The sequence below is a fragment of the Amphiprion ocellaris genome, chromosome 23 (assembly GCF_022539595.1).
Source record: "Amphiprion ocellaris isolate individual 3 ecotype Okinawa chromosome 23, ASM2253959v1, whole genome shotgun sequence".
Taxonomy (NCBI): Eukaryota; Metazoa; Chordata; class Actinopteri; family Pomacentridae; genus Amphiprion; species Amphiprion ocellaris.
Window position 1 is genome coordinate 19,552,260 of NC_072788.1, and position 22,282 is coordinate 19,574,541.

Sequence of the window (22,282 nt, forward strand, 5' to 3'; positions counted from 1 at the left end):
CGTGTGAAACATCCAGCGGTCCCCCCCTTACAGTGAAGCTCCACTCAAAAGGGGAAAATGATGCAGACATCATGTCATGGAGGAGGAACATGTGTCTGTATCCCACCCTGGACCCAGGAGCAGTGGTGGCGGTGGTGGTGGTGGTGGGGGGAGTCGTGGTGGTGGCGGTGTTGGTGTTGGTGTTGGTGGTCTCGGTGTTGGTCAGGGTGCCAGCAAAAAGTGTGACTGGATCTAGGGGGGATTGTGTGAAACATCCTTCGGTCCCCCCCTTACAGTGAAGCTCCACTCAAAAGGGGAACAGGATGCAGACATCATGTCATGGAGGAGGAACATATGTCTGTATCCCACCCTGGACCCAGGAGCAGTGGTGGCGGTGGTGGTCGTGGTGGTGGTGGTGGTGGTGGGGGGGGTGGTGGTGGTGGCGGTGTTGGTGGTGGTGGTGGCGGTGTTGGTGGTGGTGTTGGTGTTGGTCAGGGTGCCAGCAAAAAGTGACTGTATCTAGGGGGGATTGTGTGAAACATCCTTTGGTCCCCCCCTTACAGTGAAGCTCCACTCAAAAGGGGAACAGGATGCAGACATCATGTCATGGAGGAGGAACATATGTCTGTATCCCACCCTCGACCCAGGAGCAGTGGTGGTGGCGGTGGTGGTGGTGGTGGTGGTGGGGGGGTGGTGGTGGTGGCGGTGTTGGTGTTGGTGTTGGTGGCGGTGGCGGTGTTGGTCAAGGAGCCTGTAAAAAGTGTGAGTGGGTCAAGGGGGGTATCGTGTGAAACATCCAGCGGTCCCCCCCTTACAGAGAATCTCCACTCAAAAGGGGAAAAGGATGCAGACATCATGTCATGGAGGAGGAACACGTGTCTGTATCCCACCCTGGACCCAGGAGCAGTGGTGGCGGTGTTGGTGGTGGTGGTAGGGGGTGGTGGTGGTGGTGGTATTGGTGTTAGTGGTGGTGGTGGTGTCGGTGGTCGTCAGGGTGCCAGCAAAAAGTGTGACTGGATCTAGGTGGAATTGTGTGAAACATCCTTCGGTCCCCCCCTTACAGTGAAGCTCCACTCAAAAGGGGAACAGGATGCAGACATCATGTCATGGAGGAGGAACATATGTCTGTATCCCACCCTGGACCCAGGAGCAGTGGTGGTGGCGGTGGTGGCTGCGGTGGTGGTGGTGGTGGTGGTGGTGGTGGGGGTGGTGGTGGTGGTGGGGGTGGTGGTGGTGGGGGGGTGGTGGTGGCAGTGTTGGTGTTAGTGGTGGTGGTGGTGTCGGTGTTGGTCAGGGTGCCAGCAAAAAGTGTGACTGGATCTAGGGGGGATTGTGTGACACATCCTTTGGTCCCCCCCTTACAGTGAAACTCCACTCAAAAGGGGAACAGGATGCAGACATCATGTCATGGAGGAGGAACATGTGTCTGTATCCCACCCTGGACCCAGGAGCAGTGGTGGTGGCGGTGGGGTTGGCGGTGGTGGCGGTGGTGGTGGTGGTAGTGGTGGGGGGGTGGTGGTGGTGGTGGGGGGGGGTGGTGGTGGTGGTGGTGGGGGGGGGTTGCGGTGGCGGTGTTGGTGTTGCTAGTGGTGGCGGTGTTGGTCAAGGAGCCTGTAAAAAGTGTGAGTGGGTCTGGGGGGTATCGTGTGAAACATCCAGCGGTCCCCCCTTACAGTGAAGCTCGACTCAAAAGGCGAAAAGGATGCAGACATCATGTCATGGAGGAGGAACATGTGTCTGTATCCCATCCTGGACCCAGGAGCAGTGGTGGTGGTGTTGGTTGTGGTGGCGGTGGTCGTGGTGGTGGTGGGGTGGTGGTGTCGGTGTTGGTCAGGGTGCCAGCAAAAAGTGTGAGTCGATCTGGGGGGATCGTGTGAAACATCCAGCGGACCCCCCTTACCGTGAAGCTCCACTCAAAAGGTGAACAGGATGCAGACATCATGTAATGGATGTGTCTGTATCACACCCTGGACCCAGGAGCAGTGGTGGTGGCGGTGGCGGTGGCGGTGGCGGCGGTGGCGGCGACGGTCATGGCGGTGCTGGTGGTGGTGGGGGGGTGGTGGTGGTGGCCGTGTTGGTGTTGGTGGCGGTGGTGGTGGCGGCAGTGGTGGCAGTGGCGGTGGTGGGGTGGTGGTGTTGGGGGGGTGGTGGTGGCGGTGTTGGTCAGGGTGCCACCAAAAAGTTTGGCTCGATCTTGGGGGGATCATGTGAAACATCCATCGGTCCCCCCCTTACAGTGAAGCTCCACTCAAAAGGGGAAAGGGATGCAGACATCATGTCATGGAGGAGGAACATATGTCTGTATCCCACCCTGGACCCAGGAGCAGTGGTGGTGGCGGTGGTGGCTGCAGTGGTGGTGGTGGTGGTGGTGGTGGTGGGGGTGGTGGTGGTGGGGGGGTGGTGGTGGCAGTGTTGGTGTTAGTGGTGGTGGTGGTGTCGGTGTTGGTCAGGGTGCCAGCAAAAAGTGTGACTGGATCTAGGGGGGATTGTGTGACACATCCTTTGGTCCCCCCCTTACAGTGAAACTCCACTCAAAAGGGGAACAGGATGCAGACATCATGTCATGGAGGAGGAACATGTGTCTGTATCCCACCCTCGACCCAGGAGCAGTGGTGGTGGCGGTGGTGGTGGTGGTGGTGGTGGGGAGGTGGTGGTGGTGGCGGTGTTGGTGTTGGTGTTGGTGGCGGTGGCGGTGGTGGTGTTCGTCAAGGAGCCTGTAAAAAGTGTGAGTGGGTCTGGGGGGTATCGTGTGAAACATCCAGCGGTCCCCCCCTTACAGTGAGTCTCCACTCAAAAGGGGAAAAGGATGCAGACATCATGTCATGGAGGAGGAACACGTGTCTGTATCCCACCCTGGACCCAGGAGCAGTGGTGGCGGTGTTGTTGGTGGTGGTGGTGGGGGGTGGTGGTGGTGGTGGTATTGGTGTTAGTGGTGGTGGTGGTGTCGGTGGTCGTCAGGGTGCCAGCAAAAAGTGTGACTGGATCTAGGTGGAATTGTGTGAAACATCCTTCGGTCCCCCCCTTACAGTGAAGCTCCACTCAAAAGGGGAACAGGATGCAGACATCATGTCATGGAGGAGGAACATATGTCTGTATCCCATCCTGGACACAGTAGCAGTGGTGGTGGCGGCAGTGGTGGCGGTGGTGGCGGTAGCGGTGGCGGCAGTGGCGGTGGTGGGGGTGGTGGTGGTGGGGAGGTGGTGGTGGCGTTGTTGGTCAGGGTGCCACCAAAAAGTTTGGCTCGATCTAGGGGGGATCGTGTGAAACATCCATCGGTCCCCCCTTACAGTGAAGCTCCACTCAAAATGGGAACAGGATGCAGACATCATGTCATGGAGGAGGAACATGTGTCTGTATCCCACCCTGGACCCAGGAGCAGTGGTGGCGGTGGTGGTGGTGGTGGTGGTGGTGGGGTGGTGGCGGTGGCGGCAGTGGCGGCGGTGGCGGTGGCGGTTGTGGGGATGGTGGTGGTGGCGGTGTTGGTCAGGGTGCCACCAAAAAGTTTGGCTCGATCTAGGGGGGATCGTGTGAAACATCCATCGGACCCCCCCTTACAGTGAAGCTCCACTCAAAATGGGAACAGGATGCAGACATCATGTCATGGAGGAGGAACATATGTCTGTATCCCACCCTCGACCAAGGAGCAATGGTGGTGGCCGTGGTGGTGGTGGTGGTGGGGTGGTGGCGGTGGCGGCAGTGGCGGCGGTGGCGGTGGCGGTTGTGGGGATGGTGGTGGTGGCGGTGTTGGTCAGGGTGCCACCAAAAAGTTTGGCTCGATCTAGGGGGGATCGTGTGAAACATCCATCGGACCCCCCCTTACAGTGAAGCTCCACTCAAAATGGGAACAGGATGCAGACATCATGTCATGGAGGAGGAACATATGTCTGTATCCCACCCTCGACCAAGGAGCAATGGTGGTGGCCGTGGTGGTGGTGGTGGTGGGGGGGGGGTGGTGGTGGTGGCAGTGTTGGTGTTGGTGGTGGTGGCGGTAGCGGTGTTGGTCAGGGTGCCACCAAAAAGTTTGGCTCGATCTAGGGGGGATCGTGTGAAACATCCATCGGACCCCCCCTTACAGTGAAGCTCCACTCAAAAGGGGAAAAGGATGCAGACATCATGTCATGGAGGAGGAACGTGTCTGTATCCCATCCTGGACCCAGGAGCAGTGGTGGTGGTGTTGGCTGTGGTGGCGGTGGTCGTGGTGGTGGGGGGGTGGTGGTGTCGGTGTTGGTCAGGGTGCCAGCAAAAAGTGTGAATCGATCTGGGGGGGATCGTGTGAAACATCCAGCGGACCCCCCTTACACTGAAGCTCCACTCAAAAGGTGAACAGGATGCAGACATCATGTCATGGAGGAGGAACATGTGTCTGTATCCCACCCTGCACCCAGGAGCAGTGGTGGTGGCGGTGGTGGTGGCGGTGGTGGCGGTGGTGGTGGTGGTGATGGCGGTGCTGGTGGTGGTGGGGGGGTGGTGGTGGTGGCGGTGTTGGTGTTGGTGGCGGTGGTGGTGGCGGCAGTGGTGGCGGTTGTGGGGGGTGGTGGTGGTGGCAGCTTTGGTCAGGGTGACACCAAAAAGTTTGGCTCGATCTAGGGGGGATCGTGTGAAACATCCATCGGACCCCCCTTTACAGTGAAGCTCCACTCAAAATGGGAACAGGATGCAGACATCATGTCATGGAGGAGGAACATATGTCTGTATCCCAACCTGGACCCAGGAGCAGTGGTGGCGGTGGTGGTGGTGGTGGTGGTGGTGGTGGGGGGGGGTGGTGGTGGTGGCGGTGTTGGTGTTGGTGGTGGTGTTGGTGTTGGTCAGGGTGCCAGCAAAAAGTGACTGGATCTAGGGGGGATTGTGTGAAACATCCTTTGGTCCCCCCCTTACAGTGAAGCTCCACTCAAAAGGGGAACAGGATGCAGACATCATGTCATGGAGGAGGAACATATGCCTGTATCCCACCCTGGACCCAGGAGCAGTGGTGGTGGCGGTGGTGGTGGGGGTGGTGGTGGTGGTGGTGGTGGTGGTGGTTCACAGGATCCCTCCCAGATCCACTCACACTTTTCACAGGCCCCCTGACCAGAGTCCCACCGACAAGAACCGAGCTCAAACCATCACACTAAACCCAATGTAAGACAGTTCAATTCAAATAAAGTTGGTGGCCACCGCCACCACCACTTCCGCGACCGCCAACATCGCCACCGCCACCACCACCGCAGCCACCGCCAACACCACTGCCACCACCGCCACCCCACCACCACCATCACTGCCGCTACCACTGCCAATACCGCCGCTGCCGCCACTACCGCCACTACCGCCAACGCCGCCACCAACACCATCGCCACCATCGTCAACATCCAGCAGTCCCCCCCTTACAGTGAAGCTCCACTCAAAAGGGGAACAGGATGCAGACATCATGTCACGGAGGAGGAACATGTGTCTGTATCCCACCCTGGACCCAGGAGCAGTGGTGGTGGTGGTGGTGGTGGTGGCGGTGTTGGTGGTGGCGGCGCTGGTTGTGGTGGCGGTGGTGGTGTTGGACAGGGAGCCCGGAAAAAGTGTGAATGGATCTGGGGGGGATCGTGTGAATCATCCAGTGGTCCTCCCCTTACAGTGAAGCTCCACTCAGTGGTGGTGGAGGTGGTGGTGGCAGCGGTGGCGGCGGTGGCGGCGGCGGTGGTGGCGGTGGTGGTGGTGGTGGCGGGGGTGGGGGGGGTGGCGGTGTTGGCCAGGGGGAATCTAAAAAGTGTGACTGGATCTAGGGGGATCATGTGAAACCTCCATCGGTCCACCCCTTACAGTGAAGCCCCAATCAAAAAGGGAACAGGATGCAGACATCATGTCATTGAGGAGGAACGTGTCTGTATCCCACTCTGGAAGCAGGAGCGGTGGTGGTGGCACTGGTGGCAGCGGTGGTGGTGGGTGGGGGGTGGTGGTGTTGGTGATGGTGTTGGTGGCAGTGGTGTTATTGGCGGTGGCGGAGGTGGTGGCGGTGTTGGTCAGGGGGTCAGTAAAAAGTGTGAGTGGATCTGGGGGGGATCCTGTGAAACATCCATCGGTCCCCCCCTTGCAGTGAAGCTCCACTCAAAAGGGGAACAGGATGCAGACATCATGTCATGGAGGAGGAACATGTGTCTGTATCCCACCCTGGACCCAGGAGCAGTGGTGGTGGCGGTGGTGGCGGTGGTGTTGGTCGTGGTGGTGGTGGTTTCGGTCTTGGTCAGGGGTCCTGTAAAAAGTGTGAGTCGATCTGGGGGGCATCGTGTGAAACATCCAGCGGACCCCCCTTACAGTGAAGCTCCACTCAAAAGGTGAACAGGATGCAGACATCATGTCATGGAGCAGGATCATATTTCTGTATCCCACCCTGGACCCAGGAGCAGTGGTGGTGGCGGTGGCGGTGGCGGTGGCAGCAGTGGCGGCGGTGGTGGCAGTGGTGGTGGTGTGGGGGTGGTGGTGACGGTGTTGGTCAGGGTGCCAGCAACAAGTTTGACTCGATCTAGGGTGGATCGTGTGAAATATCCATCGGTCCCCCCCTTACACTGAAGCTCCACTCAAAAGGTGAACAGGATGCAGACATCATGTCATGGAGGAGGAACATATGCCTGTATTCCACCCTGGACCCAGGAGCAGTGGTGGTGCCGGTGGTGGTGGTGGTGGTGGCGGTGGTGGTGGTGGTGGTGGTGATGGTGGGGTGGTGGTGGTGGCGGTGTTGGTGTTGGTGGCGGTGGCGGTGGCGTTGTTGGTCAAGGAGCCTGTAAAAAGTGTGAGTGGGTCTGGGGGGTATCGTGTGAAACATCCAGCGGTCCCCCCTTACAGTGAAGCTCGACTCAAAAGGCGAAAAGGATGCAGACATCATGTCATGGAGGAGGAACATGTGTCTGTATCCCACCCTGAACCCAGGAGCAGTGGTGGTCGTGTTGGTTGTGGTTGCGGCGGTCGTGGTGGTGGGGGGGTGGTGGTGTTGGTGTTGGTCAGGGTGCCAGCAAAAAGTGTGACTGGATCTAGAGGGGATTGTGTGAAACATCCTTCGGTCCCCCCCTTACAGTGAAGCTCCACTCAAAAGGGGAACAGGATGCAGACATCATGTCACGGAGGAGGAACATGTGTCTGTATCCCACCCTTGACCCAGGAGCAGTGGTGGTGGCAGTGGTGACAGCAGTGGTGGTGGGTGGGGGATGGCGGTGTTGGTGTTGGTGGTGGCGGCAGTGGTGGTGGTTTCGGTCTTGGTCAGGGTTCCTGTAAAAAGTGTGAGTCGATCTGGGGGGGATTGTGTGAAACATCCAGCGGTCCGCCCCTTACAGTGAAGCTCCACTCAAAAGGGGAACAGGATGCAGACATCATGTCATGGAGGAGGAACATATGTCTGTATCCCACCCTGGACATAGTAGCAGTGGTTGTGGCGGTGGTGGGGGGGGGGGCGGCGGGGGGGGGGGGGGGGGGGGGGGGGGGGGGGGGGTGGCGGTGTTGGTGTTAGTGGTGGTGGTGGTGTCGGTGTTGGTCAGGGTGCCAGCAAAAAGTGTGACTGTATCGATGGGGGATTGTGTGAGACATCCTTCGGTCCCCCCATACATTGAAGCTCCACTCAAAAGGGGAAAAGGATGCAGACATCATGTCATGGAGGAGGAACATGTGTCTGTATCCCACCCTGGACCCAGGAGCAGTGGTGTCGGTGGTGGTGGTGGTGGTGGTGGTGGGGGGGTGGGGGGTGGGTGGCGGTGTTGGTTTTGGTGGTGGTGGTGGTGTCGGTGTTGGTCAGGGTGCCAGCAACAAGTGACTGCATCTAGGGGGGATTGGGTGAAACATCCTTCGGTCCCCCCCTTACAGTGAAGCTCCACTCAAAAGGGGAAAAGGATGCAGACATCATGTCATGGAGGAGGAACATATGTCTGTATCCCACCCTGGACCCAGGAACAGTGGTGGTGGCGGTGGCGGTGGTGGCGGTGGCGGCAGTGGCAGCGGTGGCGGTGGTGGGGGGTGGTGTTGGGGGGGGGGGTGGTGGTGGCAGTGTTGGTCAATCAGCCTGTAAAAAGTGTGAGTGGGTCTGGGGGGTATCCTGTGAAACATCCAGCGGTCCCCCCTTACAGTGAAGCTCCACTCGAAAGGGGAAAAGGATGCAGACATCATGTCATGGAGGAGGAACATGTGTCTGTATCCCACCCTGGACTCAGGAGCGGTGGTGGTGGCAGTGGTGACAGCGGTGGTGGTGGGTGGGGGATGGCAGTGTTGGTGTTGGTGGTGGCGGCAGTGGTGGTGGTTTCGTTCTTGGTCAGGGGTCCTGTAAAAAGTGTGAGTCGATCTGGGGGGGATCGTGTGAAACATCCAGTGGTCCCCCCCTTACAGTGAAGCTCCACTCAAAATGGGAACAGGATGCAGACATCATGTCACGGAGGAGGAACATGTGTCTGTATCCCACCCTTGACCCAGGAGCAGTGGTGGTGGCAGTGGTGACAGCAGTGGTGGTGGGTGGGGGATGGCGGTGTTGGTGTTGGTGGTGGCGGCAGTGGTGGTGGTTTCGGTCTTGGTCAGGGTTCCTGTAAAAAGTGTGAGTCGATCTGGGGGGGATTGTGTGAAACATCCAGCGGTCCGCCCCTTACAGTGAAGCTCCACTCAAAAGGGGAACAGGATGCAGACATCATGTCATGGAGGAGGAACATATGTCTGTATCCCACCCTGGACATAGTAGCAGTGGTTGTGGCGGTGGTGGCGGTGGTGGCGGTGGTGGCGGCAGTGGCGGCGGTGGTGGGGGTGGGGGGGGGTGGTGGCGGTGTTGGTGTTAGTGGTGGTGGTGGTGTCGGTGTTGGTCAGGGTGCCAGCAAAAAGTGTGACTGTATCGATGGGGGATTGTGTGAGACATCCTTCGGTCCCCCCATACATTGAAGCTCCACTCAAAAGGGGAAAAGGATGCAGACATCATGTCATGGAGGAGGAACATGTGTCTGTATCCCACCCTGGACCCAGGAGCAGTGGTGTCGGTGGTGGTGGTGGTGGTGGTGGTGGGGGGGTGGGGGGTGGGTGGCGGTGTTGGTTTTGGTGGTGGTGTCGGTGTTGGTCAGGGTGCCAGCAACAAGTGACTGCATCTAGGGGGGATTGGGTGAAACATCCTTCGGTCCCCCCCTTACAGTGAAGCTCCACTCAAAAGGGGAAAAGGATGCAGACATCATGTCATGGAGGAGGAACATATGTCTGTATCCCACCCTGGACCCAGGAACAGTGGTGGTGGCGGTGGCGGTGGTGGCGGTGGCGGCAGTGGCAGCGGTGGCGGTGGTGGGGGTGGTGTTGGTGGGGGGGTGGTGGTGGCAGTGTTGGTCAATCAGCCTGTAAAAAGTGTGAGTGGGTCTGGGGGGTATCCTGTGAAACATCCAGCGGTCCCCCCTTACAGTGAAGCTCCACTCGAAAGGGGAAAAGGATGCAGACATCATGTCATGGAGGAGGAACATGTGTCTGTATCCCACCCTGGACTCAGGAGCGGTGGTGGTGGCAGTGGTGACAGCGGTGGTGGTGGGTGGGGGATGGCAGTGTTGGTGTTGGTGGTGGCGGCAGTGGTGGTGGTTTCGTTCTTGGTCAGGGGTCCTGTAAAAAGTGTGAGTCGATCTGGGGGGGATCGTGTGAAACATCCAGTGGTCCCCCCCTTACAGTGAAGCTCCACTCAAAATGGGAACAGGATGCAGACATCATGTCACGGAGGAGGAACATGTGTCTGTATCCCACCCTTGACCCAGGAGCAGTGGTGGTGGCAGTGGTGACAGCAGTGGTGGTGGGTGGGGGATGGCGGTGTTGGTGTTGGTGGTGGCGGCAGTGGTGGTGGTTTCGGTCTTGGTAAGGGTTCCTGTAAAAAGTGTGAGTCGATCTGGGGGGGATTGTGTGAAACATCCAGCGGTCCGCCCCTTACAGTGAAGCTCCACTCAAAAGGGGAACAGGATGCAGACATCATGTCATGGAGGAGGAACATATGTCTGTATCCCACCCTGGACATAGTAGCAGTGGTTGTGGCGGTGGTGGCGGTGGTGGCGGCAGTGGCGGCGGTGGTGGGGGTGGGGGGGGGTGGTGGCGGTGTTGGTGTTAGTGGTGGTGGTGGTGTCGGTGTTGGTCAGGGTGCCAGCAAAAAGTGTGACTGTATCGATGGGGGATTGTGTGAGACATCCTTCGGTCCCCCCATACATTGAAGCTCCACTCAAAAGGGGAAAAGGATGCAGACATCATGTCATGGAGGAGGAACATGTGTCTGTATCCCACCCTGGACCCAGGAGCAGTGGTGTCGGTGGTGGTGGGGGGGGGGGGGGGGGGGGGGGGGGGGGGCGGGGGGCGGTGTTGGTTTTGGTGGTGGTGGTGGTGTCGGTGTTGGTCAGGGTGCCAGCAACAAGTGACTGCATCTAGGGGGGATTGGGTGAAACATCCTTCGGTCCCCCCCTTACAGTGAAGCTCCACTCAAAAGGGGAAAAGGATGCAGACATCATGTCATGGAGGAGGAACATATGTCTGTATCCCACCCTGGACCCAGGAACAGTGGTGGTGGCGGTGGCGGTGGTGGCGGGTGGCGGCAGTGGCAGCGGTGGCGGTGGTGGGGGTGGTGTTGGTGGGGGGGTGGTGGTGGCAGTGTTGGTCAATCAGCCTGTAAAAAGTGTGAGTGGGTCTGGGGGGTATCCTGTGAAACATCCAGCGGTCCCCCCTTACAGTGAAGCTCCACTCGAAAGGGGAAAAGGATGCAGACATCATGTCATGGAGGAGGAACATGTGTCTGTATCCCACCCTGGACTCAGGAGCGGTGGTGGTGGCAGTGGTGACAGCGGTGGTGGTGGGTGGGGGATGGCAGTGTTGGTGTTGGTGGTGGCGGCAGTGGTGGTGGTTTCGTTCTTGGTCAGGGGTCCTGTAAAAAGTGTGAGTCGATCTGGGGGGGATCGTGTGAAACATCCAGTGGTCCCCCCCTTACAGTGAAGCTCCACTCAAAATGGGAACAGGATGCAGACATCATGTCATGGAGGAGGAACATATGTCTGTATCCCACCCTCGACCAAGGAGCAATGGTGGTGGCCGTGGTGGTGGTGGTGGTGGTGGGGGGGGTGGTGGTGGTGGCAGTGTTGGTGTTGGTGTTGGTGGTGGTGGCGGTGGCGGTGGTGGTCAAGGAGCCTGTAAAAAGTGTGAGTGGGTCTGGGGGTATTGTGTGAAACATCCTGCGGTCCCCCCCTTACAGTGAAGCTCCACTCAAAAGGGGAAAAGGATGCAGACATCATGTCATGGAGGAGGAACGTGTCTGTATCCCACCCTGGACCCAGGAGCAGTGGTGGTGGTGTTGGCTGTGGTGGCGGTGGTCATGGTGGTGGGGGGTGGTGGTGTCGGTGTTGGTCAGGGTGCCAGCAAAAAGTGTGAATCGATCTGGGGGGGATCGTGTGAAACATCCAGCGGTACCCCCCTTACAGTGACGCTCCACTCAAAAGGGGAAAAGGATGCAGACATCATGTCATGGAGGAGGAACATGTGTCTGTATCCCACCCTGGACCCAGGAGCAGTGGTGGCGGTGGTGGTGGTGGGGGGGGGAGTCGTGGTGGTGGCGGTGTTGGTGTTGGTGGTGGTGGTCTCGGTGTTGGTCAGGGTGCCAGCAAAAAGTGTGACTGGATCTAGGGGGGATTGTGTGAAACATCCTTCGGTCCCCCGCTTACAGTGAAGCTCCACTCAAAAGGGGAACAGGATGCAGACATCATGTCATGGAGGAGGACCATATGTCTGTATCCCACCCTGGACCCAGGAGAAGTGGTGGCGGTGGTGGTGGTGGTGGTGGTGGTGGGGGGGGGGGTGGTGGTGGTGGCGGTGTTGGTGTTGGTGGTGGTGTTGGTGTTGGTCAGGGTGCCAGCAAAAAGTGACTGGATCTAGGGGGGATTGTGTGAAACATCCTTTGGTCCCCCCCTTACAGTGAAGCTCCACTCAAAAGGGGAACAGGATGCAGACATCATGTCATGGAGGAGGAACATATGTCTGTATCCCACCCTCGACCCAGGAGCAGTGGTGGTGGCGGTGGTGGTGGTGGTGGTGGTGGGGGGGTGGTGGTGGTGGCGGTGTTGGTGTTGGTGTTGGTGGCGGTGGCGGTGGCGGTGTTGGTCAAGGAGCCTGTAAAAAGTGTGAGTGGGTCTGGGGGGTATCGTGTGAAACATCCAGCGGTCCCCCCCTTACAGAGAATCTCCACTCAAAAGGGCAAAAGGATGCAGACATCATGTCATGGAGGAGGAACATGTGTCTGTATCCCACCCTGGACCCAGGAGCAGTGGTGGCGGTGTTGGTGGTGGTGGTGGGGGGTGGTGGTGGTGGTGGTATTGGTGTTAGTGGTGGTGGTGGTGTCGGTGGTCGTCAGGGTGCCAGCAAAAAGTGTGACTGGATCTAGGTGGAATTGTGTGACACATCCTTCGGTCCCCCCCTTACAGTGAAGCTCCACTCAAAAGGGGAACAGGATGCAGACATCATGTCATGGAGGAGGAACATATGTCTGTATCCCACCCTGGACCCAGGAGCAGTGGTGGTGGCGGTGGTGGCTGCGGTGGTGGTGGTGGTGCTGGTGGTGGTGGGGGTGGTGGTGGTGGGGGGGGTGGTGGTGGCAGTGTTGGTGTTAGTGGTGGTGGTGGTGTCGGTGTTGGTCAGGGTGCCAGCAAAAAGTGTGACTGGATCTAGGGGGGATTGTGTGACACATCCTTTGGTCCCCCCCTTACAGTGAAACTCCACTCAAAAGGGGAACAGGATGCAGACATCATGTCATGGAGGAGGAACATATGTCTGTATCCCACCCTGGACCCAGGAGCAGTGGTGGTGGCGGTGGGGTTGGCGGTGGTGGCGGTGGTGGTGGTGGTAGTGGTGGGGGGATGGTGGTGGTGGGGGGGGGGTGGCGGTGGCGGTGTTGGTGTTGCTAGTGGTGGCGGTGTTGGTGAAGGAGCCTGTAAAAAGTGTGAGTGGGTCTGGGGGGTATCGTGTGAAACATCCAGCGGTCCCCCCTTACAGTGAAGCTCGACTCAAAAGGCGAAAAGGATGCAGACATCATGTCATGGAGGAGGAACATGTGTCTGTATCCCATCCTGGACCCAGGAGCAATGGTGGTGGTGTTGGTTGTGGTGGCGGTGGTCGTGGTGGTGGTGGGGTGGTGGTGTCGGTGTTGGTCAGGGTGCCAGCAAAAAGTGTGAGTCGATCTAGGGGGATCGTGTGAAACATCCAGCGGACCCCCCTTACCGTGAAGCTCCACTCAAAAGGTCAACAGGATGCAGACATCATGTAATGGATGTGTCTGTATCACACCCTGGACCCAGGAGCAGTGGTGGTGGCGGTGGCGGTGGCGGCGGTGGCGGCGACGGTCATGGCGGTGCTGGTGGTGGTGGGGGGGTGGTGGTGGTGGCCGTGTTGGTGTTGGTGGCGGTGGTGGTGGCGGCAGTGGTGGCAGTGGCGGTGGTGGGGTGGTGGTGTTGGGGGGGTGGTGGTGGCGGTGTTGGTCAGGGTGCCACCAAAAAGTTTGGCTCGATCTTGGGGGGATCATGTGAAACATCCATCGGTCCCCCCCTTACAGTGAAGCTCCACTCAAAAGGGGAACAGGATGCAGACATCATGTCATGGAGGAGGAACATATGTCTGTATCCCACCCTCGACCCAGGAGCAGTGGTGGTGGTGGTGGGGGGGTGGTGGTGGTGGTGGTGGGGGGGTGGTGGTGGTGGCGGTGTTGGTGTTGGTGTTGGTGGCGGTGGCGGTGGTGGTGTTCGTCAAGGAGCCTGTAAAAAGTGTGAGTGGGTCTGGGGGGTATCGTGTGAAACATCCAGCGGTCCCCCCCTTACAGTGAATCTCCACTCAAAAGGGGAAAAGGATGCAGACATCATGTCATGGAGGAGGAACACGTGTCTGTATCCCACCCTGGACCCAGGAGCAGTGGTGGCGGTGTTGTTGGTGGTGGTGGTGGGGGGTGGTGGTGGTGGTGGTATTGGTGTTAGTGGTGGTGGTGGTGTCGGTGGTCGTCAGGGTGCCAGCAAAAAGTGTGACTGGATCTAGGTGGAATTGTGTGAAACATCCTTCGGTCCCCCCCTTACAGTGAAGCTCCACTCAAAAGGGGAACTGGATGCAGACATCATGTCATGGAGGAGGAACATATGTCTGTATCCCACCCTGGACACAGTAGCAGTGGTGGTGGCGGCAATGGTGGCGGTGGTGGCGGTAGCGGTGGCGGCAGTGGCGGTGGTGGGGGGTGGTGGTGGTGGGGGGGTGTGGTGGTGGCGTTGTTGGTCAGGGTGCCACCAAAAAGTTTGGCTCGATCTAGGGGGGATCGTGTGAAACATCCATCGGTCCCCCCTTACAGTGAAGCTCCACTCAAAATGGGAACAGGATGCAGACATCATGTCATGGAGGAGGAACATGTGTCTGTATCCCACCCTGGACCCAGGAGCAGTGGTGGCGGTGGTGGTGGTGGTGGTGGTGGTGGTGGTGGGGTGGTGGCGGTGGCGGCGGTGGCGGCGGTGGCGGTGGCGGTTGTGGGGATGGTGGTGGTGGCGGTGTTGGTCAGGGTGCCTCCAAAAAGTTTGGCTCGATCTAGGGGGGATCGTGTGAAACATCCATCGGACCCCTCCTTACAGTGAAGCGCCACTCAAAATGGGAACAGGATGCAGACATCATGTCATGGAGGAGGAACATGTGTCTGTATCCCACCCTGCACCCAGGAGCAGTGGTGGTGGCGGTGGTGGTGGCGGTGGTGGCGGTGGTGGTGGTGGTGATGGCGGTGCTGGTGGTGGTGGGGGGGTGGTGGTGGTGGCGGTGTTGGTGTTGGTGGCGGTGGTGGTGGCGGCAGTGGTGGCGGTGGCGGTTGTGGGGGTGGTGGTGGTGGCGGTGTTGGTCAGGGTGACACCAAAAAGTTTGGCTCGATCTAGGGGGGATCGTGTGAAACATCCATCGGACCCCCCCTTACAGTGAAGCTCCACTCAAAATGGGAACAGGATGCAGACATCATGTCATGCAGGAGGAACATATGTCTGTATCCCAACCTGGACCCAGGAGCAGTGGTGGCGGTGGTGGTGGTGGTGGTGGTGGTGGGGGGGTGGTGGTGGTGGCGGTGTTGGTGTTGGTGGTGGTGTTGGTGTTGGTCAGGGTGCCAGCAAAAAGTGACTGGATCTAGGGGGGATTGTGTGAAACATCCTTTGGTCCCCCCCTTACAGTGAAGCTCCACTCAAAAGGGGAACAGGATGCAGACATCATGTCATGGAGGAGGAACATATGCCTGTATCCCACCCTGGACCCAGGAGCAGTGGTGGTGGCGGTGGTGGTGGGGGTGGTGGTGGTGGTGGTGGTGGTGGTGGTGGTGGTTCACAGGATCCCTCCCAGATCCACTCACACTTTTCACAGGCCCCCTGACCAGAGTCCCACCGACAAGAACCGAGCTCAAACCATCACACTAAACCCAATGTAAGACAGTTCAATTCAAATAAAGTTGGTGGCCACCGCCACCACCACTTCCGCGACCGCCAACATCGCCACCGCCACCACCACCGCAGCCACCGCCAACACCACTGCCACCACCGCCACCCCCCCACCACCATCACTGCCGCCACCACATCCAATACCGCCGCTGCCGCCACTACCGCCACTACCGCCAACGCCGCCACCAACACCATCGCCACCATCGTCAACATCCAACAGTCCCCCCCTTACAGTGAAGCTCCACTCAAAAGGGGAACAGGATGCAGACATCATGTCACGGAGGAGGAACATGTGTCTGTATCCCACCCTGGACCCAGGAGCAGTGGTGGTGGTGGTGGTGGCGGTGTTGGTGGTGGCGGCGCTGGTTGTGGTGGCGGTGGTGGTGTTGGACAGGGAGCCCGGAAAAAGTGTGAATGGATCTGGGGGGGATCGTGTGAATCATCCAGTGGTCCTCCCCTTACAGTGAAGCTCCACTCAGTGGTGGTGGAGGTGGTGGTGGCAGCGGTGGCGGCGGTGGCGGCGGCGGTAGTGGCGGTGGTGGTGGTGGCGGGGGTGGGGGGGGTGGCGGTGTTGGCCAGGGGGCATCTAAAAAGTGTGACTGGATCTCGGGGGATCATGTGAAACCTCCATCGGTCCACCCCTTACAGTGAAGCCCCAATCAAAAAGGGAACAGGATGCAGACATCATGTCATTGAGGAGGAACATGTGTCTGTATCCCACTCTGGAAGCAGGAGCGGTGGTGGTGGCACTGGTGGCAGCGGTGGTGGTGGGTGGGGGGTGGTGGTGTTGGTGATGGTGTTGGTGGCAGTGGTGTTATTGGCGGTGGCGGAGGTGGTGGCGGTGGCGGTGTTGGTCAAGGAGCCTGTAAAAAGTGTGAGTGGGTCTGGGGGGTATCGTGTGAAACATCCAGCGGTCACCCCCTTACAGTGAAGCTCCACTCACGAGGGGAAAAGGATGCAGACATCATGTCATGGAGGAGGAACATGTGTCTGTATTGCACCCTGAACCCAGGAACAGTGGTGGTGGTGGTGGTGGCGGTGGTGGTTGTATCGGTGGTGGTGGCCGCAGGGGGTGGCTGTGTTCATTGTGGCGGCGCTGGTGGTGTTGGTGGTGGTGGCGGTGGTGGTGTTGGTCAGGGGGCCTGTAACAAATGTGCATGGATCTGGGGGGGATCGTGTGAAACATCCAGCGGTCCCCCCCTTACAGTGAAGCTCCACTCAACAGGGGAACATGATGCAGACATCATGTCATGGAGGAGGAACGTGTCTGTATGCCACCCTGGACCCAGGAGCAGTGGTGGTGGTGGTTGCGGTGGTGGCGGTGGTGGCGGTGGTTTCGGTCTTGATCACGGGTCCTGTAAAAAGTGTGAGTCGATCTTGGGGGGACAGTGTGAAACATCCAGCGGACCCCCCTTATAGTGAAGCTCCACTCGAAAGGTGAACAGGATGCAGACATCATGTCATGGAGGATGAACATGTGTCTGTATCCCACCCTGGACCCAGGAGCAGTGGTGGCGGTGGTGGTGGTGGTGGTGGTGGTGGGGGGGGGGGGTGGCGGTGTTGGTGTTAGTGGTGGTGGTGGTGTCGGTGTTGGTCAGGGTGCCAGCAAAAAGTGTGACTGTATCGAGGGGGGATTGTGTGAGACATCCTTCGGTCCCCCCCTTACAGTGAAGTTCCACTCAAAAGGGGAAAAGGATGCAGACATCATGTCATGGAGGAGGAACATATGTCTGTATCCCACCCTGGACCCAGGAGCAGTGGTGGTGGCGGTGGTGGTGGCGGTGGTGGCGGTGGCGGCAGTGGCGGCGGTGGCGGTGGTGGGGGTGGTGTTGGTGGGGGGGGTGGTGGTGGCAGTGTTGGTCAATCAGCCTGTAAAAAGTGTGAGTGGGTCTGGGGGGTATCCTGTGAAACATCCAGCGGTCCCCCCTGACAGTGAAGCTCCACTCGAAAGGGGAAAAGGATGCAGACATCATGTCATGGAGGAGGAACATGTGTCTGTATCCCACCCTGGACTCAGGAGCGGTGGTGGTGGCAGTGGTGACAGCGGTTGTGGTGGGTGGGGGATGGCGGTGTTGGTGTTGGTGGTGGCGGCAGTGGTGGTGGTTTCGTTCTTGGTCAGGGGTCCTGTAAAAAGTGTGAGTCGATCTGGGGGGATCGTGTGAAACATCCAGTGGTCCCCCCCTTACAGTGAAGCTCCACTCAAAATGGGAACAGGATGCAGACATCATGTCATGGAGGAGGAACATATGTCTGTATCCCACCCTGGACCCAGGAGCAGTGGTGGTGGCGGTGGTGGTGGTGGTGGTGGCGGCGGTGGCGGCGGTCGCGGCGATGGTGGCGGTGGCAGCGGCGGTGGTGGTGGTGGTGGTGGGGGTGGTGGTGGTGGCGGTGTTGGTGTTGGTGGCGGTGGCGGTGGCGGTGTTGGTCAAGGAGCCTGTAAAAAGTGTGAGTGGGTCTGGGGGGTATCGTGTGAAATATCCAGCGGTCCCCCCCTTACAGTGAAGCTCCACTCAAAATGGGAACAGGATGCAGACATCATGTCATGGAGGAGGAACATGTGTCTGTATCCCACCCTGGACCCAGGAGCAGTGGTGGTGGCAGTGGTGACAGCGGTGGTGGTGGGTGGGGGATGGCGGTGTTGGTGTTGGTGGTGGCGGCAGTGGTGGTGGTTTCGGTCTTGGTCAGGGGTCCTGTAAAAAGTGTGAGTCGATCTGGGGGGGATTGTGTGAAACATCCAGCGGTCCGCCCCTTACAGTGAAGCTCCACTCAAAAGGGGAAAAGGATGCAGACATTATGTCATGGAGGAGGAATGTGTCTGTATCCCACCCTGGACCCAGTAGCAGTGGTTGTGGCGGTGGTGGTGGCGGTGGTGGCGGCAGTGGCGGCGGTGGCGGTGGTGGGGGTGGGGGTGGTGGAGGGGTGGTGGTGGCGGTGTTGGTCAGGGTGCCAGCAAAAAGTTTGACTCGATCTAGGGGGGATCATGTGAAACATCCAGCAGTCCCCCCCTTACAGTGAAGCTCCACTCAAAAGGGGAAAAGGATGCAGACATTATGTCATGGAGGAGGAACGTGTCTGTATCCCACCCTTGACCCAGGAGCAGTAGTGGCGGTGGTGGTGGTGGTGGGGGGGGTGGTGGTGGTGGCGGTGTTGGTGTTAGTGGTGGTGGTGGTGTCGATGTTGGTCAGGGTGCCAGCAAAAAGTGTGACTGGATTTAGGGGGGATTGTGTGAAACATCCGTCGGTCCGCCCCTTACTGTCAAGCTCCACTCAAAAGGGGAACAGGATGCAGACATCATATCATGGAAGAGGAACATATGTCTTTATCCCACCCTGAACCCAGTAGCAGTGGTGGTGCCGGTGGTGTTCGTGGTGGTGGCGGTGGTGGTGGTGGTGGTGATGGTGGGGTGGTGGTGGTGGCGGTGTAAGTGGTGGTGGTGGTGGTGGCGGTGGTGGTGTTGGTCAGGGGGCCTGTAACAAACGTGCATGGATCTGGGGAGGATCGTGTGAAACATCCAGCGGTCCCCCCCTTACAGTGAAGTGCCACTCAACAGGGGAACATGATGCAGACATCATGTCATGGAGGAGGAACGTGTCTGTATGCCACCCTGGACCCAGGAGCAGTGGTGGTGGTGGTTGCGGTGGTGGCGGTGGTTTCGGTCTTGATCACGGGACCTGTAAAAAGTGCGAGTCGATCTGGGGGGGACAGTGTGAAACATCCAGCGGACCCCCCTTATAGTGAAGCTCCACTCTAAAGGTGAACAGGATGCAGACATGATGTCACGGAGGAGGAACATGTGTCTGTATCCCACCCTGGACCCAGGAGCAGAGGTGGTGGCGGTGGTGGCGGTGGCGGTGGTGGTGGCGGCAGTACGTGGTGGTGTTGGTGGTGGCGGCGCTGGTTGTGGTGGCAGTGGCGGTGTTGGACAGGGAGCCTGGAAAAAGTGTGAATGGATCTGGGGGGGATTGTGTGAATCATCCAGCGGTCCCCCCCTTACAGTGAAGCTCCACTCAAAAGGGGAACAGGATGCAGACATCATGTCATGGAGGAGGAACATATGTCTGTATCCCACCCTGGAACCAGGAGCAGTGGTGGTGGCGGTGGCGGCAGTGGCGGCAGTGGCGGCGGTCGCGGCGGCTGTGGTGGCGGCGGTGGTGGTGGTGGAGGGGTGGTGGTGGCGGTGTTGGTCAGGGTGCCAGCAAAAACTGTGACTCGATCTAGGGGGGATCGTGTCAAACATCCATCGGTCCCCCTCTTACAGTGAAGCTCCACTCAATAGGGGAACAGGATGCAGACATCATGTCATTGAGGAGGAACATATGTCTGTATCCCACCCTTGACCCAGGAGCAGTGGTGGTGGCGGTGGTGGTGGCGGCGGTGGCGGTGGCGGTGGCGGCAGCGGTGGTGGCGGTGGGGGGTGGCGGTGTTGGTGGTGGCGGCACTGGTTGTGGTGGCAGTCAGGGGGCCTGGAAAGAGTGTGCATGGACGTGGGTGGGATAGTTTGAAACATCCAGCCGTCCCCCCCCCCTACAGTAAAGCTCCACTCAAAAGGGGAACAGGATGCAGACAACATGTCATGGAGTAGCAACCTATGTCTGAATCCCACCCTGGGCCCAGGAGCAGTGGTGGTGGCTTTGATGGTGGTGGTGGTGGCGGTGGCGGCGGTGGTGGTCAGAGGGCCTGTAACAAATGTGCATGGCTCTGGGGGGATCATGTGAAACATCCAGCGGTCCCCCCCTTACAGTGAAGCCCTACTCAAAAAGGGAACAGGATGCAGACATCATGTCATGGAGGAGGAACATGTCTCTGTATCCCACTCTGGACCCAGGAGCGGTGGTGGTGGCAGTGTTGGCAGCGGTGGTGGTGGGTGGGGGGTGGTGGTGTTGGTGTTGGTGGGGGTGGCAGTGGTGCTTCTGGCGGTGGCGGTGGCGATGTCTGTCAGGGGGCCTGTAACAAGTGTGAATGGCTCTGCGGGGGATCGTGTGAAACTTCCAGCAGTCCCCCCCTTACAGTGAAGCTCCACTCAAAAGGTGAACAGGATGCAGACATCATGTAATGGAGGAGGAACATGTGTCTGTTTCCCACCCTGAACCCAGGGGCAGTGGTGGTGGCGGTGGTGGCGGTGGTGGCGGTGGTGGCGGTGGTGGCGGTGGTGGCGGTGGCGGCAGTGACGGCAGTGGCGGCGGTGGCGGTGGCGGCGGCGGCGGTGGCGGTGGTGGTGGTGGTGGGGTGGTGGTGACGGTGTTGGTCAGGGTGCCAGCAAAAAGTGTGACTCGATCTAGGGGGAATCGTGTCAAACATCTTTCGGTCCCCCCTTTAGAGTGAAGCTCTACTCAAAAGGTGAACAGGATGCAGACATCATCTCACGGAGGAGGAACATGTGTCTGTTTCCCACCCTGGACCCATCAGCGGTGGCGGTGGCGGTGGTGGCGGAGGGGGTCTGGCAGTGTTGGTGGTGGCGGCGGTGGTGGTAGTGGCGGTGGCGGTGTTTTACAGGGGGTCTGTAAAAGTGTGAGTGGATCTGGGGGGGATCGTGTGAAACATCCATCGGTCCCCCCCTTACAGTGAAGCTCCACTCAAGAAGTGAACACAATGCAGACATCATGTCACGGAGGAGAAACGTGTCTGTATTCCACCCTGGACCCAGGAGCAGTGGTGTTGGCGGTGGTGGCAGCGGTGGTGGTGGTGGGGGGTGGCGGTGTTGGTGGTGACGGCGGTGGTGTTGGTGGCGGTGGCGGTGTTGGTCAGGGGGCCTCTAAAAAGTGGGAGTTGATCTGGGGGGGATCGTGTGAAACATCCAGCTTTCCCCCCCTTACAGTGAAGCTCCACTCAAAAGGGGAACAGGATGCAGACATCATGTCATGGAGGAGAAACATATGTCTGTATCCCACCCTGGACCCAGGAGCAGTGGTGGTGGCAGTGGCGGCATTGGCGGCGGTAGCGGCGGCGGTGGTGGTGGTGGAGGGGTGGTGGTGGCGGTGTTGGTCAGGATGCCAGCAAAAACTATGACTCGATCTAGGGGGGATTTCACGGAAGAGGAACATGTGTCTGTATCCCACCCTGCACCAAGGAGCGGTGGTGGTGGTGGTGGCGGTGGTGGCAGCGGTGGTGGTGCTTGATTAGGGGGCCTGTAAAAAGTGTGAATGGATCTGGGGGGGATCGTGTGAAACATCCAGCGGTCCCCTCCTTACAGTGAAGCTCCACACAAACTGTGAACAGGATGCAGACATCTTGTCACGGTGGAGGATCATGTGTCTGTACCCCACCCTGGACCCAGGAGCGATGGTGGTGGCGGTGGTGGTGGCAGTGGTGGCAGCGGTGGCAGCGGTGGCGGTGGTGTTGGTGGTGGGGGGGTGCCGGTGGCGGTGGCGGTGTTGGTGGTATCGGCAGTGGTGGTGTTGGTGGTGGTGGTGGTGGTGGTGGCGGTGTTGGTCAAGGAGCCTGTAAAACGTGTGAGTGAATCTGGGGGGGATCGTGTGAAACATCCAGTGGACCCCCCTTACAGTGAAGCTCCTCTCAAAAGGGGAACAGAATGCAGACATCATGTCATGGAGGAGTAACATGTTTCTGTATCCCACCCTGGACCCAGGAGCAGTGGTGGTGGTGGTGGTGGTGGTGTTGGCGGTGGTGGTGGTGGGGTGCCGTTGGTAGTGTTGGTCGTTTCGGCGGTGGTGGTGGTGGTGGTGGTCGTGGCGGTGTAAGTCAGGCGGCCAGTAAAATTGTGAGTGGATCTAGGGGAGATCGTGTGAAACATCCATCGCTCCCCCCCTTACGGTGCAGCTCCACTCAAAAAGTGAACAGGATGCAGACATCATGTCACAGAGGAGGAACGTGTCTGTATCCCATCCTGGACCCAGGAGCGGTGGTGGTGGCAGCGGTGGTGGTGGTGAAGG